Here is a 16,075-nt window from a genome sequence, read left to right as displayed (position 1 = left end):
GGACTAAGTGGGACCCATTGGGTCCCATGTTCACACGGGAGGGCTGGTCTCCCAACGCAATATTCCACCTCTCCAGCATTTCCAATATTGGTGGCCAGTGGGGGGGGTTGGGGGGGGGGGGGGGGGCTTTCTGGAGTGCTAATATGGGTGTTGTAGGCTGAAGGGACTGGTTTCCAGAGGGCTAGTATGGACATTGTGGGCCGAATAGATTCTTGGGCTGGCAGCTCAGTCACTCAAGCCTGGTTTGCTGGCAGCTCACTCACTCACGGCTGGTGGGCTGGCAGTTGACTCATGGCTATTCCTTGAAATTCCATTTCAAGCAGAGTTCAGGCCACCAAATTCAAATGAAGTTTCCTACCATTTCAAGCAGGGTGCAAGGCCACCAAGGTGACCTCTCCCTCCCCCATCTTGCAGAGACTGAGCCACGCCCACACGTCCAGGTTTTATAGTCTCTCCCCCTCTCACTGGAAGGGGCATGGCCTTCATGGCAGTGACTGACAGGAGAGAGAATCTCAACATTTTTTAAACACTAATAACTCTTTTATTTTTCATCGATGGGAAAAATCCTCTTGTCCTGTGCAGCGGAGGCGGACACTGAGTAAGATGGCCAAAACTCACAGCCGTAAGTGGTAGCGTTTTTTTTTCTCGAAAATCAATATGCAGTGCAAACAGAAAGTGGTCAAGATGAGACTTTTAATTATATAGATATATATCACACTGGGCAAGCATTTCATGGTCAAATTTCTAAATTAAAAAAAAACGGTGAAAAGAACCCAAAAATGGTGTTTATAGTGTAGGGAGGAACTGCAGCTGCTGGTTTAAACCGAAGATAGGCACAAAAAGCTGGAGTAGCTCAGCGGGACAGCCAGCATTTCTGGAGAGAAGGAATGGGTTGCGTTTCAGGTCGAAACCCTTTTTCAGGCTAGTCAGGGGAAAAGAAAATGAGAGATATAGATGATAATGTAGAGAAATAAAGACCAATGAATGAACAAAATACAAAAAAGTAAAGATGATCAAGATACAGGCCTTTGTGCGCTGTTTGATGTATCCATCTAATTGCACTATTAGACAACCATTAGATTTGTCAAAGACATTATGTTCACCTAAAATGCCACTATTTTAATCTGGTGGTTAAGTATTCCTTAGCAAATTCACACATTACCTTCCAAATGGCTCAGTCTCAACTGATAGGAATTGATATTAGCACATCCCATATGATATAAATGAGATATTATCAAATTAAAATAGCTGAATTTAATGGTTCTGAAGTGATATAGGCTTAAATGAGAAGGCAAATATCCATGAAATGCAGTACTCAGAAAATGTGAAGTTTCCACTTTGGCAGGAAAAGTAATAAGGAGGCATATTACCTAAATGTGAGAGATTGCAGGTTTCTGAGATGCAGTGGGATTTGGGTGTCACAGCACATGACTCACAAAAGACTATTATGTAGGTAAATGTTACCTAGGGAAATTGAATATAAAAACAGGGAGCAGAAAACAAACTCTTGGAGGAACTCAATGATACAGGTAGCATCTGCAGAGACAAAAGAATGGTTGATGTTTTGGGTCAAGACATTGCAGCAAAACATTAACTCTTTCTTTCCAGAAATGCTGGCTGATTTACTGAGTGTTTCCAGCATTTTCTGTTTTATTTTACTTGACCAAATCTAGGATAGGCAACTTGCATCATGTTGAACAGGCTAGGCTTGTATTAACTTGATGTGGGTGAGAGGGGACATCATTCAGACATATAAAAGCGGTTACGCGTTTCAATACATGCAATACATACAAATAAAGGATTCAATTCAATGTGGAAAATCTAAACCAGAAGTCGCTGTATAAAAATAAGTATCAAAGACAGACAAAAATTTGTTTTTATCCCTCACACACTTATGAATATTTGGATCTTTCTTCCTGAAAAAGGCTGGGAGAGAAATAAACAAAGTATTTGAATATTTTTAAGGCAGAGGGAGATAGATGCTTCATACACAAGAGGTTCAAAGATTGCCGCTAATAAATAAGAGTGTGGAGATTAAGTCATGTTATTAAATAGCATATCAGGCTTTTGGGGCCGAATGGCCAACTCCTGATTTTAATTAATATATGTTCATCACTCCCTTATCCTCTTCTCTTTATTATCTTACAGTAATGTTATTCTACAAAAACTGTAACCTAATCTAATCCATTTACCTGCAGCCCTTTCTAATTTTATATTTTGCTTTTAATTCTCTGCCATTTAATATGATCTGACATGAAAGCCCGTTTCCAAACTGCTGAAGGTTTCCTTTGTTGCTGTCGTGTTATAGAGATGTCCAGTGTTAGCTGTGTTTATTTTACATAAAATTTCTGTAGCAAGAGCAAATTAAATTATAACAGAAAAATCTAGCTGGCAATTAAAAATTTTAATGAAAACAAAAGAAAAAGTATGAATCTTTAAGCAATTGTTTCTTAACTTGTAAGTGGATTATCTAGTCTCCATAATAAATTTCAGGTTTTAAAATATCCTGCTTCAATAAAAATAAATGAAAATAATTACAGAAAGGATGTGGAGACATGGGAGAGAGTACAGAAGAGGATTATCAGGATGCCGCCTGGATTAGAGGCTATTAATCGTTAGGAGAGGTTGGGCAAATTTAGATTGTTTTGTGTGGGCAATAGGAGGTTGAGTGGAGACCCAATAGAAGTATATAAAATTATGAGGCATATATAGGAAAGACGGTCAGAATCATCTACCAGGGTACAAATCTCAAAGACTAGAGGGCATAGCCTTAAGGTGAGAGGGACAAAGATTAAAGATGCACAAGTCAAGTTTTTTTACACTAGTGGTGGGTTCCTGGAACGTTGCCAGGGGTGATGGTAGAGGCCGATATGATAGTGTATTTAAGTGGCTTTTTGATAGTTACATAGCTATTCAGGGACTTGAGAGGTATGGACCATGTTATTTAAAAAATACCACAAGTGGGCTGAAGAATGGTTAATGGAGTTTAATGCAGTTAAATATGGGATGTCACACCAGGGCAGGATCTTCACAGTGAATGGCAGGATCCTGGAGAATGTTGTAGAGCAGAGGGACCTCGGAGTGCATGTATATGGTTCCCTGAAAGTGCCGATAGGGTGGTTAAGAATGCATTTGGTAATGTGTCCTTCATCAGTCAGGGTATTGTGTAGAAGTTGGGATGTGATGTTACAGTTGCACAAGCCATTGGTGAGGCTGCATTTGGAGTACTGCATTCAGTTTTTGGTCACCCTGCTATAAGAAGGATGGTGTTAAGCTGGAAAGAGTGCAGAGAAGATGTACGAGGTTGTTGCCAGGACAAGGGCCTGAGCCATAAGGAGAGTTTGGGTAGGCAGGAGGCTGATGGGCAATCTTCTAGAGCTGTAAAAAAATAATGAGGGGGGTAGATAGAGTCAATGCAGGGTAAAGGAATCAAGAACTAGAGGACATAAGTATAATGTGAGAGGGGAAAGATGTAATGGGAATCTGAGGGGCAGCTTTTTCTCATTTTTCTGAGGGTGGTGGGTGTATGGAACATACGGCCGGATAAGGCAGTTGAGGCAGGTACTATATCAACATTTAAAAGACATCGGGATGGGTACATGGCTAGGAAAGGTTTAGAGGGATATGAGCAGTTTCCTAGAGAACATTCACCATGGTTCTCTTCTTGCGTCACCTTATGCCATGATCCTGTACTATAGTGCAGACATCAAGGAAGTTGGTGACAAGCTGACTATCTAGTACCTCAGCTTAATATGAAAGATGGCTGCTGTATAGAAACATAGAAACCTAGAAAATAGGTGCAGGAGTAGGCCATTCGGCCCTTCGAGCCTGCACCGCCATTCAATATGATCATCGCTGATCATCCAACTCAGTATCCTGTACCTGCCTTCTCTCCATACGCCCTGATCCCTTTAGCCACAAGGGCCACATCTAACTCCCTCTTAAATATAGCCAATGAACTGGCCTCAACTACTTTCTGCGGCAGAGAATTCCCCAGATTCACCACTCTTTGTGTGAATTTTTTTTTCTCATCTCAGTCTTAAAAGACTTCCCCCTTATCCTTAAACTGTGACCCTTTGTCCTGGACTTCCCCAACATTGGGAACAATCTTCCTGCATCTAGCCTGTCCAACCCCTTAAGAATTTTGTAAATTTCTATAAGATCCCCCCTCAATCTTCTAAATTCTAGCGGGTACAAGCCGAGTCTATCCAGTCTATCTTCATATGAAAGTCCTGACATCCCAGGATTCAGTCTGGTGAACCTTCTCTGTACTCCCTCTATGGCAAGGATGTCTTTCCTCAGATTAGAAGATCAAAACTGTACAAAATATTCCAGGTGTGGTCTCACCAAGGCCCTGTACAACTGCAGTAGAACCTCCCTGCTCCTATACTCAAATCCTTTTGCTATGAATGCTAACATACTTTCTTCACTGCCTGCTGCACCTGCATGCCTACTTTCAATGACTGGTGTACCATGACACCCAGGTCTCGTTGCATTTCCCCTTTTCCTAATCAACCACCATTCATATAATAGTCTACTTTCCTGTTCTTGCCACCAAAATGGATAACCTCGCATTTATCCACATTATACTGCATTTGCCATGCATTTGCCCACTCATCTAACCTATCCAAGTCACCTTGCAGCCTCCTAGCATCCTCCTCACAGCTAACACTGCCACCCAGCTTCGTGTCATCCGCAAACCTGGAGATGTTGCATTCAATTCCCTCGTCCAAATCATTAATATATATTGTAAATATCTGAAGTCCCAGCACTGGGCCTTGCGGTACCCCACTAGTCACTGCCTGCCATTCTAAAAAGGACCCGTTTACTCCTACTCTTTGCTTCCTGTTTGCCAGACAGTTCTCTATCCACATCAATACTGACCCCCCAATACCGTGTGCTTTAAGTTTGTATACTAATCTCTTATGTGGGACCTTGTCGAAAGACTTCTGAAAGTCCAGATATAACATCCATTGGTTCTCCATTATCCACTTTACTAGTTACATCCTCGAAAATTCTGTAGGATTCGTCAGACTCTTATAGAACATTTGTCAGACTTATAAAGAACATTCCCATTCATATGAATGGAATCAAGTGCTAAGTTCAAGTATAATTTTTTTTTTAACCTTTGCTCAATCTTAAATCTTGTAATTAGTATGTCAATTAAGTGTGTTTGTACATAAATGTATTATGTTCTTTTATGTTCTTAATTGTGTAGCTTTTTAAGTTAGTGGATTATTTCTAATTGATTAAATATTTCTGATCAGTGAAAATTAGTTTGTCATGTAAAAGCCATCAGAGCAGTTCATGGGCAGTACCAAGAGTTCTGCCACTGAGCCCAGTCATTACTCACAGGCTATTCCAGTTTGTAAACGAGTTAAAGTTTTGTTTATTTATTCATTCATTGGGATCTGGGCAATCTAAGCCAAATCAGCATTTTTGCCAATCGCTAATTGTCCTGGGGAATGTGATGGTGCATTCCCTTCTTGCACCATTCCACTTCTGTCAAAGGTACTTTCTCTCTGCTGTTGAGAAATATGTTTCAGGATATAGACCTACTGACGGTGAAGGAATGGCAATGTACCTCCACGTCAGGTGGAGTATGATTTGGAGGGGAACATGCAGGTGTTTCCTTGCACTTACTACCATTGTCCGTGATGTTAAATGCCACAGGTTTGAGATACATCAAGGCAAGGCAGGGCAAGGCAAGTTTATTTGTATAGCATCTTTCAACAACAAGGTAATTCAAAGTGCTTTACATAAAACATTTAAAGCATTTGAAAGAAACACATATAAAATGACATTTAGATGTAAAACAATTATTAGATTATTCAGATAAAATAATTACAAAATTAAAAGCAATCAAATAAAATATTTAAAATAGAATAAAACCTGGAATAGAAGTTACAGTGCAGTATAGGTAATTAATAAATTGTATTGTTTACTGAAAGGCAGCGGCAAACAGAAAAGTCTTCAGTCTAGATTTAAAAGAGCTGAGAGTTGCAGCAGACCTGCAGTTTTCTGGGAGTTTGTTACAGATATGTGGTGCATAAAAACTAAATGCTGCCTCTCCATGTTTAGTTCTGACTCTGGGGACACAGAGCAGACCTGTCCCAGACGATCTGAGAGGTCTGGGTGGTTCGTAGCTAAGCAGAAGATCAGAAATGTATTTTGGCCCTAAACCATTCAGTGCTTTGTAAACCAACAGTAGTATTTTGAAATCAATTATTTGACAGACAGGAAGCCAGTGTAAAGACCTCAGAACTGGAGTAATGTGATCTACTTTTTTGGTCTTAGTGAGGACTCGAGCAGCAGCGTTCTGAATTAACTGCAGCTGTCTGATCGACTTTTTAGGGAGACCTGTAAAGACACTGTTACAGTAGTCGAGCCTGCTGAAGATAAATGCATGGACAAGTTTTTCCAAATCCTGCTGAGACATAAGTCCTTTAATCCTTGATTTATTCTTTAGGTGATAGTAGGCTGACTTTGTGACTGTTTTTATGTGGCTGTTGAAGTTCAGGACTGAGTCCATGACTACTCCTAAGTTTCTGGCTTGGTTTGTTGTTTTTAGCATTACCATTTGAAGCTGGGTGCTAACTTTTAATCATTCTTCCTTGGCTCCAAAAACAATTATTTCAGTTTTTCTTTGTTTAATTGGAGAAAATTCTGATTCATCCAATCGTTGATTTGCTCAATGCATCCACTCAGTGCTTGTATTGGACTATAGTCTCCTGGTGATATTGTTATGTAGATTTGTATGTCGTCTGCGTAACTATGGTAACATATTTTGATGTTTTTCATGATCTGAGCCAGTGGAAGCGTGTAGATGTTAAAAAGAAGAGGCCCCAGAATGGAGCCCTGGGGAACTCCACATGTAATTTTTGCACGCTCAGATGTGTAATTACCTATAGACACAAAGTAGTCCCTGTCCTTCAAGTAGGATTCAAACCATTTGAGTAGTCCGGGCGAGCAGGTGCCAAGTTAATGCCCAATTAGAAATTTTTAATTGTTTTTTTTCCAGAGTTTATGGTAACTAATAGGATAAGCACTAATTAATCCAGTTATTGTGTTCAGATTTGAAGATATGCTACTGGCCCCTGCGAAAATGCTATCCACAGGCATTTAGTGGGTTGTGTGATATTATTTTCCTGGGAGCAATGAGGTTATTGTGCAGTTGAAGTAGTCAACCAGACTGAAAAATTCAACCGCTCCTTACCTAAATTCATCTATAACTTGACATATTTTGCCTCCTTGCTCTTCTCCTCTTTCTACCAGCTATCTATCCTCTACTCCATCAGTTTGAGGAACGGTCCCATCCTGAAGCATCTCCTGTCAATTTCCATTCACAGATGATGCCCGACCCATTAGTTTCTTCAGCGGCTTGATTTTGGCTCCAAAAATAAAAGGCATTGGTTATAACTAAACTTTACTCATTTTACAAAAATCATAATTGAAATTGAGCCTTGTGCATGGAATCAAATATTATTGTTTTTTCATTATTGCTTGAAAATTTGGTGAACATGGAAAGGAGAATATGATAGCATAAACCAACATAACATTAAACTTTTGGCAGGTGAGAGAGGTTGCTCAGCAGTAATAATGAATTGGTAGGCAATTAAAACTTTAGTTACATCCCCTAGGTGAGATCTGCTGTGTGATTTTACCGGATTGTAAGTAAAACAAAGAGTTTCACTGTGCCGAGGTACACATGGCAATAAATTATCAGTGAATCATTGAACATTATTAAGGTTGCAAGAACAAACATTGTTGCAATTCACCTTTGATCATTCTTGATCACATCTGAAATGACTGCAACACTACACTCTGCAGTGCATGTATTTGTGCAAACAAAACCATAAAATACGGCAAATACTCAGTAAACCAGCCTGTAGAAAGAAAAATCGTCTGACCTTTCTTAGAATACCAGCATCTGCAGTAATTTGCTTGTGGACCAGAATTTGTTGTCAGTTTGCAGGGTAAAGTGGTAAAAATTCACCTTAGAACATAGAACGTAGAAAATAGGTGCAGGAGGAGGCCATTCGGCCCTTCGAGCCAGCGCCGCCATTCATTGTGATCATGGCTGATTGTCCCCAATCAATAACCCGTGCCTGCCTTCTCCCCACATCCCTTGATTCCACTAGCCCCTAGAGCTCTATTTAACTCTCTCTTAAATCCATCCAGTGACTTGGCCTCCACTGCCCTCTGCGGCAGGGAATTCCACAAATTCACAACTCTCTGGGTGAAAATGTTTTTTCTCACCTCAGTCTTAAATGGCTTCCCTTTATTCAAAGACTGTGGCCCCTGGTTCTGGACTCGCCCAACATTGGGAACATTTTTTCCTGCATCTAGCTTGTCCAGTCCTTCTAAACTCCAGTAAATACAAGCCTAGTCTTTTATTAGATATGCTAAACACATGGCATAGTAGCGTGCAATGGGATCACACTTTTATCAGTGAAGTTCAATACGTGCATGTTATTGCATTTGATCATTAAACACACAGAAACTACAGATGAATTTCCATCCAATGGAACACTGATTACATTTACAAACTGAGAATCATGGTTCCTTAAATTCTATGAGATTTGATATGAATGAGATTTGATATGAATGAATAAATGCAAATATTTATTAACAGTGCAAATGTATCTCATTATTAGTCAATAATGACAAAGTTTAGTAAGGAAATACTTCTTTATTTGCAGATAAAAGATGCAGTTGGATTAGTGAAAGGGAATTCAAACAGCATCAGGTTATAAGTAGGCTGTGGTCAATTAATGACTATTAACAAATGCAATTAACGTTGCAAAATTAATCATTAGTTTGTTTCATTTGTTAATAATGCACGCTTTATAGGAGTGGAGTTTTTCTTCATGCAAGGTTCATATTGTATTATGGTTGGCACATTGTCTTGGAGACTGGAGCCTGGGAGCTCCTACCAATCTGTAGGTTCAGAACTAAACAAAAACCCAGCCTCTCAGACCAGGACCCGTCCTTCGGAACCCATGATTGTGAAAAATAACAGTCTCCTACTCACTACAACAATGGCAAAAACCAGTGTTCATCTATCAACCCCCACATGTACAGTATTAGGGGTAAGGATCTGAACTTTCAGTCTTTCAATCTGAAGGGAGCAATTCACCTGTGCTTGCAGGTGCGTGTGTGTCACGTGTGCATGTTAAGGTTGAGGAAAGAAAGCAATTCATTTTTGAGAGAGTTTAGGTGGATAAAGAAATTTGGGAGGGTAAATCTTATTTTTAATGTTCTTTTTGGCAGGCTGCAAATATTCTCATAGTTTAATGCCCGGAGCTGCCGTTCTTGTTGCAATAATACATCTATCACATGGTTTTTAACCCCTGATGTGAGCCAACCAAGATTAAAATATCTCCTCTCATGAGATATCCTGTATGATTTTAAGAATGTAATGCAAACAAGTCACTTGAAGGACGCAAAGCCAGGCAAAATACCTTCTTCCAAAATTAGCTAATGATGATAGAACACTACGAGACATATATTAGACAACATGTGATGTGCTTCAGATCAGAATGTACAAAGCCAGCAGTAAAGATGTAGTAATAGTGCCTTCTGATTCTCTTTCCTGGTTTTTTTGAAAAAGAGCCAGGTGAAGTCAGTTCAATGTTCCTCAGTTATTGCTTTTCTTTAATGTTCTGCCAGGCTGTGCTCTCTCCCTTTAGGCATAGATATTCGGCATCGAAACGGCGCTTCCATCTACTATGTCCATGCCATGCACTGTACTCTAATTTATTTCTTTTCGGTCCGTATCCTTCTACATCTGCAATCGTCTTGGCATAAGCTCGATAGCTTTCTTGAATGTTATAAGATATCGGCTTCCACCACTCATTCAGCAGCGTATTCCAAACTCCAATTCCCCTCTATGCAAATAATTCCCCTGAATTCCATCATAAGAAGCATGCGAATCTCCGTAATTCAAGCGGGTGGCCTGGTGAATAATATAATTTTGGTGGCACAAAAGCGATACTGCATTTGGCAGACCTGCCGTCAACACCAGGATTGAGGTCCAAATGGCCTCGTGTTATTTCCCTCGTGTCCAGGAGAGCTCGAGGCCAACGCCTGACCGGATAGTAAAACTTTGCTATTGTCCTTACCGAATACACCTGGGATTTGCAATAAGGATGTCTTTTACTAAATACCACCAGGAGGATAAATCTGCGTGAAGGATAAAGGTGTGGCATTAACCCGGCGGGAGAGGGTGGACTCCCGCTTCAGCTCGAGCTCATCCAGGTGCGCGCAGCGATCATGTGGTGTCACGAGGGTATGCACGTGAATGGCCCGTCGACTGCCGCATCTATTCTAGTCTATTCTATTCCCTCTCCTCCCCCCGGGGTTCGTCCCAAATTTACCATTGTGAACAAAAAGACCTTTTCTTGAAACCGTTTAACACGTTAGTACCTGGACAGACCGCCAAAAAACTAAAACTGATTGCATTTTTTAAAGAAGGAATTGAATGGATTAATAAAAGTGAAGTTGGAATGGGGTATAGTTGGATTTGGTAGCTGCAGCACATGTAAGCATGGTGAGATCCTAAGCAAACTGCAGCGCAAGTGACTTTAGCTCAGAAAATTGATTTATTGGAATTCAAACCATAGATTGTGATTTTATCTTGGTGTGGCAACTGCACTGGGTCCATCTCCGCAAGATTTTATGAATGGCAACTACTAACCTTTTTTTTTTTCCATCTCACAAATCAAAACGTCTTGCATTTAATTCAAAGAAAATGTATTGTTATAAGCTAATATTTCTAAAAGAAATGTGTAAAAGAATACTTAGTGCAAAAGAAAAAGTCATGGTAGGAAAAGGTGGATTGTTTGTGGGCCTGTTTACATGCTGTATGTTTTAACTAAACAATATTCTTGCATTTTGCCTATTTTTCTGTTTTGACGACATGGTGTATTCGTGTATGGCAATTATTTCCCTCAACACCATGTGAAACACAATATTAACTCTATGTCGGTAACATATGACCATTATAACCACTAAATACCAAAGGAGGAATTATTTTCACCTGTTTGGGGGTACACCAGTACACCATGGAACATGGTCTCAATGATGAAAGCACAACCTGTTTTAATTTCTGAGTCATAACTAACTCTACTCTAAGGATGTTGATCTTTGGAATCTTTGCCCCTGAGAGCTGGAGTTCTGTCATTTTTTTATATGGGTTCTGAATGGGCCTTTTGAAAGATATGGGATCATACCGGAGAGTGGAAACACAGGTCATATATCACCAGGAGGATCACTTTGATGATTCAACTCCACCTTGACTCTTTATCTTCGAAAGCATTGGCAATTTACTCCCACCTCATAACAGGTGATATAGCGGTTCAGCTGTCTCACAGCTTTGATCTATGTTGAATCTTCTAGTGTGTGAGTTTTGCAGGTTTTCTCTGTTGACTTTTCGTCCCACATCCTAAAGCAGTGTGAGTTGGTTTGGTTAAAGTGGCCACTGTAATTGCCCCTTGGATGGACGTAGATTGTTGATTAGGGAAATGAATGGCTATAAGGCATTGCTCTCCGAATGACACAGACTTGGTGGTTGATTTAATGGACGTTCTTGTTTGTGTTTTCAGGGTAAAAGATGGAGAAAAAAAGACTTTATAAACATTGTCCAGGCCACTGTTATAAATTGGGTCTGCTTCGGGGCGAGAAGTCAGTTAAGAGATGATTAAAACCTGTTGTGAGACACTTCCATGCTTCACAATCCGACAGCCTGCAAAAGTCTTTGACTATTTGCACCCCCAACCGAAACATGATTCGGATTATACAAATCATAATTATGGTAATAAACTTCAGGCAGACATTTTCCGTGTCCATCCAGCTCAAATAATCCTATCTTTCCATTTAAAAAATATATTCTGCCGCCACTATTGGGGAAAAATTTTCAATTTTCTTATGGATCTAATCTGTTACTTTTACTTGCTTGTTCCTCCAGCTCGAAACAATTCTGTCATTCAAAACTATACCAAATGTGCAGTGAGAACTTTGATTCATCAGTTCGAACAAGCAAAGATATATTAGAAACAATTGGTTTTGTAAACTGAAGTCACAAGAACAGTATAGATGGCACCTTTGTAGATTATTCAAGTCTTCTGTATTTATATCAATTACAAGGTTTCCGAGTCGTAAAACGAAGACTGTTCACAAACATTGAGTCAAAGAAGAACAGCAGCTTTCAGATGCATTTGGTTCCCAGCTTGCAGGGTGCCCATCTCCTTGCTTCTGTGACAATAGCAGGTCGGCGGCGTGGAATGCCTGTACTGGTCAGCGGTGAATGGCCATGGAGTGTGGTTGGGTGTGGGTGCGTGTGCCGGTGTCCGTATAGAACGTTTCAAGCCACTGGTCTGTTTTGTGAGGGCCTGGCAATGTTTCTGCCCCCTAGACCACAAGCTCCCATCATGGGAGGAACGTATGCATTCACCCGTCACAGTGGAGTGAGAGGGGGGAATGCTGTAAAGTGCTAAAGGCTAGCTTTACAATTGCTGCTGGCAAGTGACGAATGTTGGGCGGGGCTATCCATCGGGATGAGATTTTAGAGTAGGTTCAACAAATTCGCAGAGTGACACTTGCGGATAAAGGTAATTGGCGACAGCCATGTTTTTCATGACAATTTAAAAACCTAAAACGTTGTGCTGCTAGCGATAGAATATGTTCAAATTGTTGGTATCCTCCCGTATCATTCAAATCCTCACTATATAGATTCGCCTAGATATTTTAATAACCTGCTGTTCCAATCTCTGTTCAGTTTCTTTCCTCAAACCGATCTCCAAAAACTGCAAGTTTGCCTTTAACGTGGCGGAATAATATATTCCAACATGAAATTATCGAAGAAGGTCGTTTATTTTTCCATTTTCCTCCACAGATGCTGCCTGACCAGGTGACTTCCTCCAGCACTTGGTGTTTTTTGCTTCTGACGAACCCTTCTGGTCTTTTGTAGAGAGGTCGTACATTGTGCTCTTGATGAAACCAAACATGGCCTAGATGACACAAAGGAAGAGTGTTTATAAACTAGGGACTTGCATACTTCTCTTGCAACTATTCAAAAACACCAACCTTGACATATACATAATCCCCAGACCAAGAGTGTTTAATTGTCACCGAAATGGAACAATGACATTTCGTATTTACGTACCAGATTGTGGTTGCACCGTCTAAACAAAACAATCTCCGTAGCTAACCTGCTAAGGTCGTTTGTGTCATCTGTTGGTGATATCAGTCTTTTTTTTCCGCTAAGTAATTTCCTAAAAAATTCTCTTATCATTAATTATTTGTCCCCAATGATGGGGAAAAACTGTTCAGCGTTGTTATTCATTAATGATCATGATGGGATTTTAGGATAAGAGAATAAGCTTTGGTTTGGTAATAATGCATTTGAGCTTTAAGTCAAGTCCATGTGCCCCAGATAATGACAATGAAATTCTTGCTTGCTGAAAGCACAACAAGAGTATTGTAAGCATAAATACAAAACAGTTCATGTGTTAGAAGAGCATAGACCATAATATACACATAAATAAACAGATACAGTGCAATAGGCTTGTTATAGTTCAGAAGTTTTGTTTTGAATGGAAGGTTATAATGCCTGAATGTGTGGGGAAGCTAGCTGTTCTTGAACCGGATTGTACAGATTTCAGGCTCCTGTGACCTGTCTACCTGATTTTTTTGCAAGCAAGAAAAGAGATGAAGTGGTGCCAGGATGGTGTTTGGCTCTTGATAATGTTTTTGGCAGCCTTTTTTGAGGCAGCAACTGCGATAGATCCCTTCGATTGTGGGAGGTGGTCAAGCCGATGAGGACTTGTTGGCAGTGGTCACAACTTTCTGCATTCTTTTCACTCCTGGACAACTAGTTTCGAACCAAGCCACACGATGCACCATCAGCATGCTCTCTACTTGGCACCTGTATGAGTCCGAAGGTCCTTTTGACATAACCGACTCTCCTGTATTCTTCTCATGGAAGTAGAGGCGCGATGTGCTTTCTTTGATGTGGCAAATCATGAGTGAATGTCTTGACTGAATGATTGACTATATTATATCAATAGCTGGAATGCATTGATCCTGCCCTATCACCAATAATCACTGACTGCAACTGAATAAGAATGCTTTATTAATCAATTTTAGTTCAAGACAGCATCTTGGTTTCAATCGTGTCAGAGCTTAATTTTGTCATACTATTCTCTTTCAATAGGGGCAATTATTCAAAGCTTCTCTTAACATTTAAATATGTCACATCTACAGGTTCTTCCTGATCTTTTCTATACATTGCTTTCTCCAAAACGTTAGTATTTTGACAACACAATTTCCCTTTCATAAATTCACATTGGCTTTTGGTTTAAAACTTGATATTATCCTAGTTGTTCTGTATCACAATCCTTTATAAACACAATCATGCTTTTCAGTACGAAAGATTTTGTTCGTTTATTGGCCTATTAGGTACCCTGTTTATTCTCCTTTCCTTTGTTTTTTTAATGTGCCTGAGGATTAATCATCTTTTCAATTTTCTCATATAAAGTATGGTAGACTCTTGTAATATTTATTTCTAGGTATCTATATCTTTCAGTCCTTCTTTTCATTATGGCCCCAGCACTTTTTGGAAACTTATTTTGTGACCTTCTTCCATGAAGGCAGAAACAAATAATTAAATGTTTTGTGTCATTTCTTGGTTCCAATGGTAAATTCTCCCATTTCTGTCTATAATGGGACTTGTATTTTGGCTTCATAATTGAACTTTTTGTTATCATATATCCCATCCCCCCCCCCCCCCCCCCCCCCCCCGGGAAGAATAATTGTTTATTCTAGCAATTTGTCAAGATAGTAATACTAGAATTTGGAATAACTTGGATTATCATTGTGATAGTTGTATTTACAGTAAAAATAAAGGACTATAAATAAACTTGCTACTAATAATAAAACTGTTGTTTAGTGTCAGTGTTAGCATTGGGTTTTTTTTTTACCTTAAATTTAAATAAAACCCAAAAAAAACCTAAAACATAGCAGAGATATGAGACCACTTTAAGGTCAAATGAAATGCTATCTCCATTTCCCACATATACTGGTTAACCTAACTTCATTGCTCAAATTTCAGTTGATCTTTTCTTATTTGCTTATACGAATGTGAGAAAACCGATTCAACAGTTTGTAAATCTCCTCCATATCTTTGATGGTTAAATGTGAATGCCTCGCTCAAGTTGACTGGAACAGTTTATTTTGAGGTAGAAAGTAGACTCGGCCAAGTGGGAAATTGTGTGGTTATGGTTTTAAAACTATCCTGCTTCAAAAGGCTGGGGTCGATCAATTAAAGTGGTTTCCACTGAAAATTTTAAATTTTATGCAATTTTTAACAAAGTTATATAAATAACTGCAATTGATCGTTAATGCGTGCGTGGAATCTGCGGTCTGGTCTGTGCTAACCTGATCAACTGTATAATTTGTAATGCAATTATTTCTTTTTGGATGTTACTCGTGAAAGCTTATTGAAATTCCTCAACAATTTTGTCTGGTGTTTTCATTTAATTGAATGGAACACTATATGAATGAGGAAAAGATTGATTTAACTTCCGCTTGTCTAAAAAACTGTATTCGTGCATGATATACAGTTGAAGGAATTATCTCTCTTTAATTGCTTATCTTTAATTCTATAATAAAACGGCTAGGTTTAATAAATCTGATTTACTTGATGGACGGATCAATAAGCTTATAACGTTACCAGTGCGGACTCGTCTGTGGATAGCGCACAACCTACCTCCAAAGCGTGTGTAAAGACTCTTCTCCTTTACTGACTACTTCATCGGGGGATTAATCAAAGCAACCGAATGACAGCTGTATGAGATTCTAGTTTTCACTAATTAAAATCTGCGTTTAACTATCTTCGAGGTTGGCTATAACACATTTCGAGTCGATCAACCTGTTGTCAGGTCGGGCTGCAGTATTGGGTGCACAACTTCAGGCATTTGAAGGGGCGGGCACTAATCGTTTGATTAAACACAAAGTAAACTGAGTAACTCATTTGATCATGCAACAACTCTGGAGGAATTGATATACAACGTTT

Source organism: Leucoraja erinacea, chromosome 2 (genome assembly GCF_028641065.1).
Source record: "Leucoraja erinacea ecotype New England chromosome 2, Leri_hhj_1, whole genome shotgun sequence".
Classification (NCBI taxonomy): domain Eukaryota; kingdom Metazoa; phylum Chordata; class Chondrichthyes; order Rajiformes; family Rajidae; genus Leucoraja; species Leucoraja erinaceus.
This window is presented reverse-complemented; position numbering follows the sequence as displayed.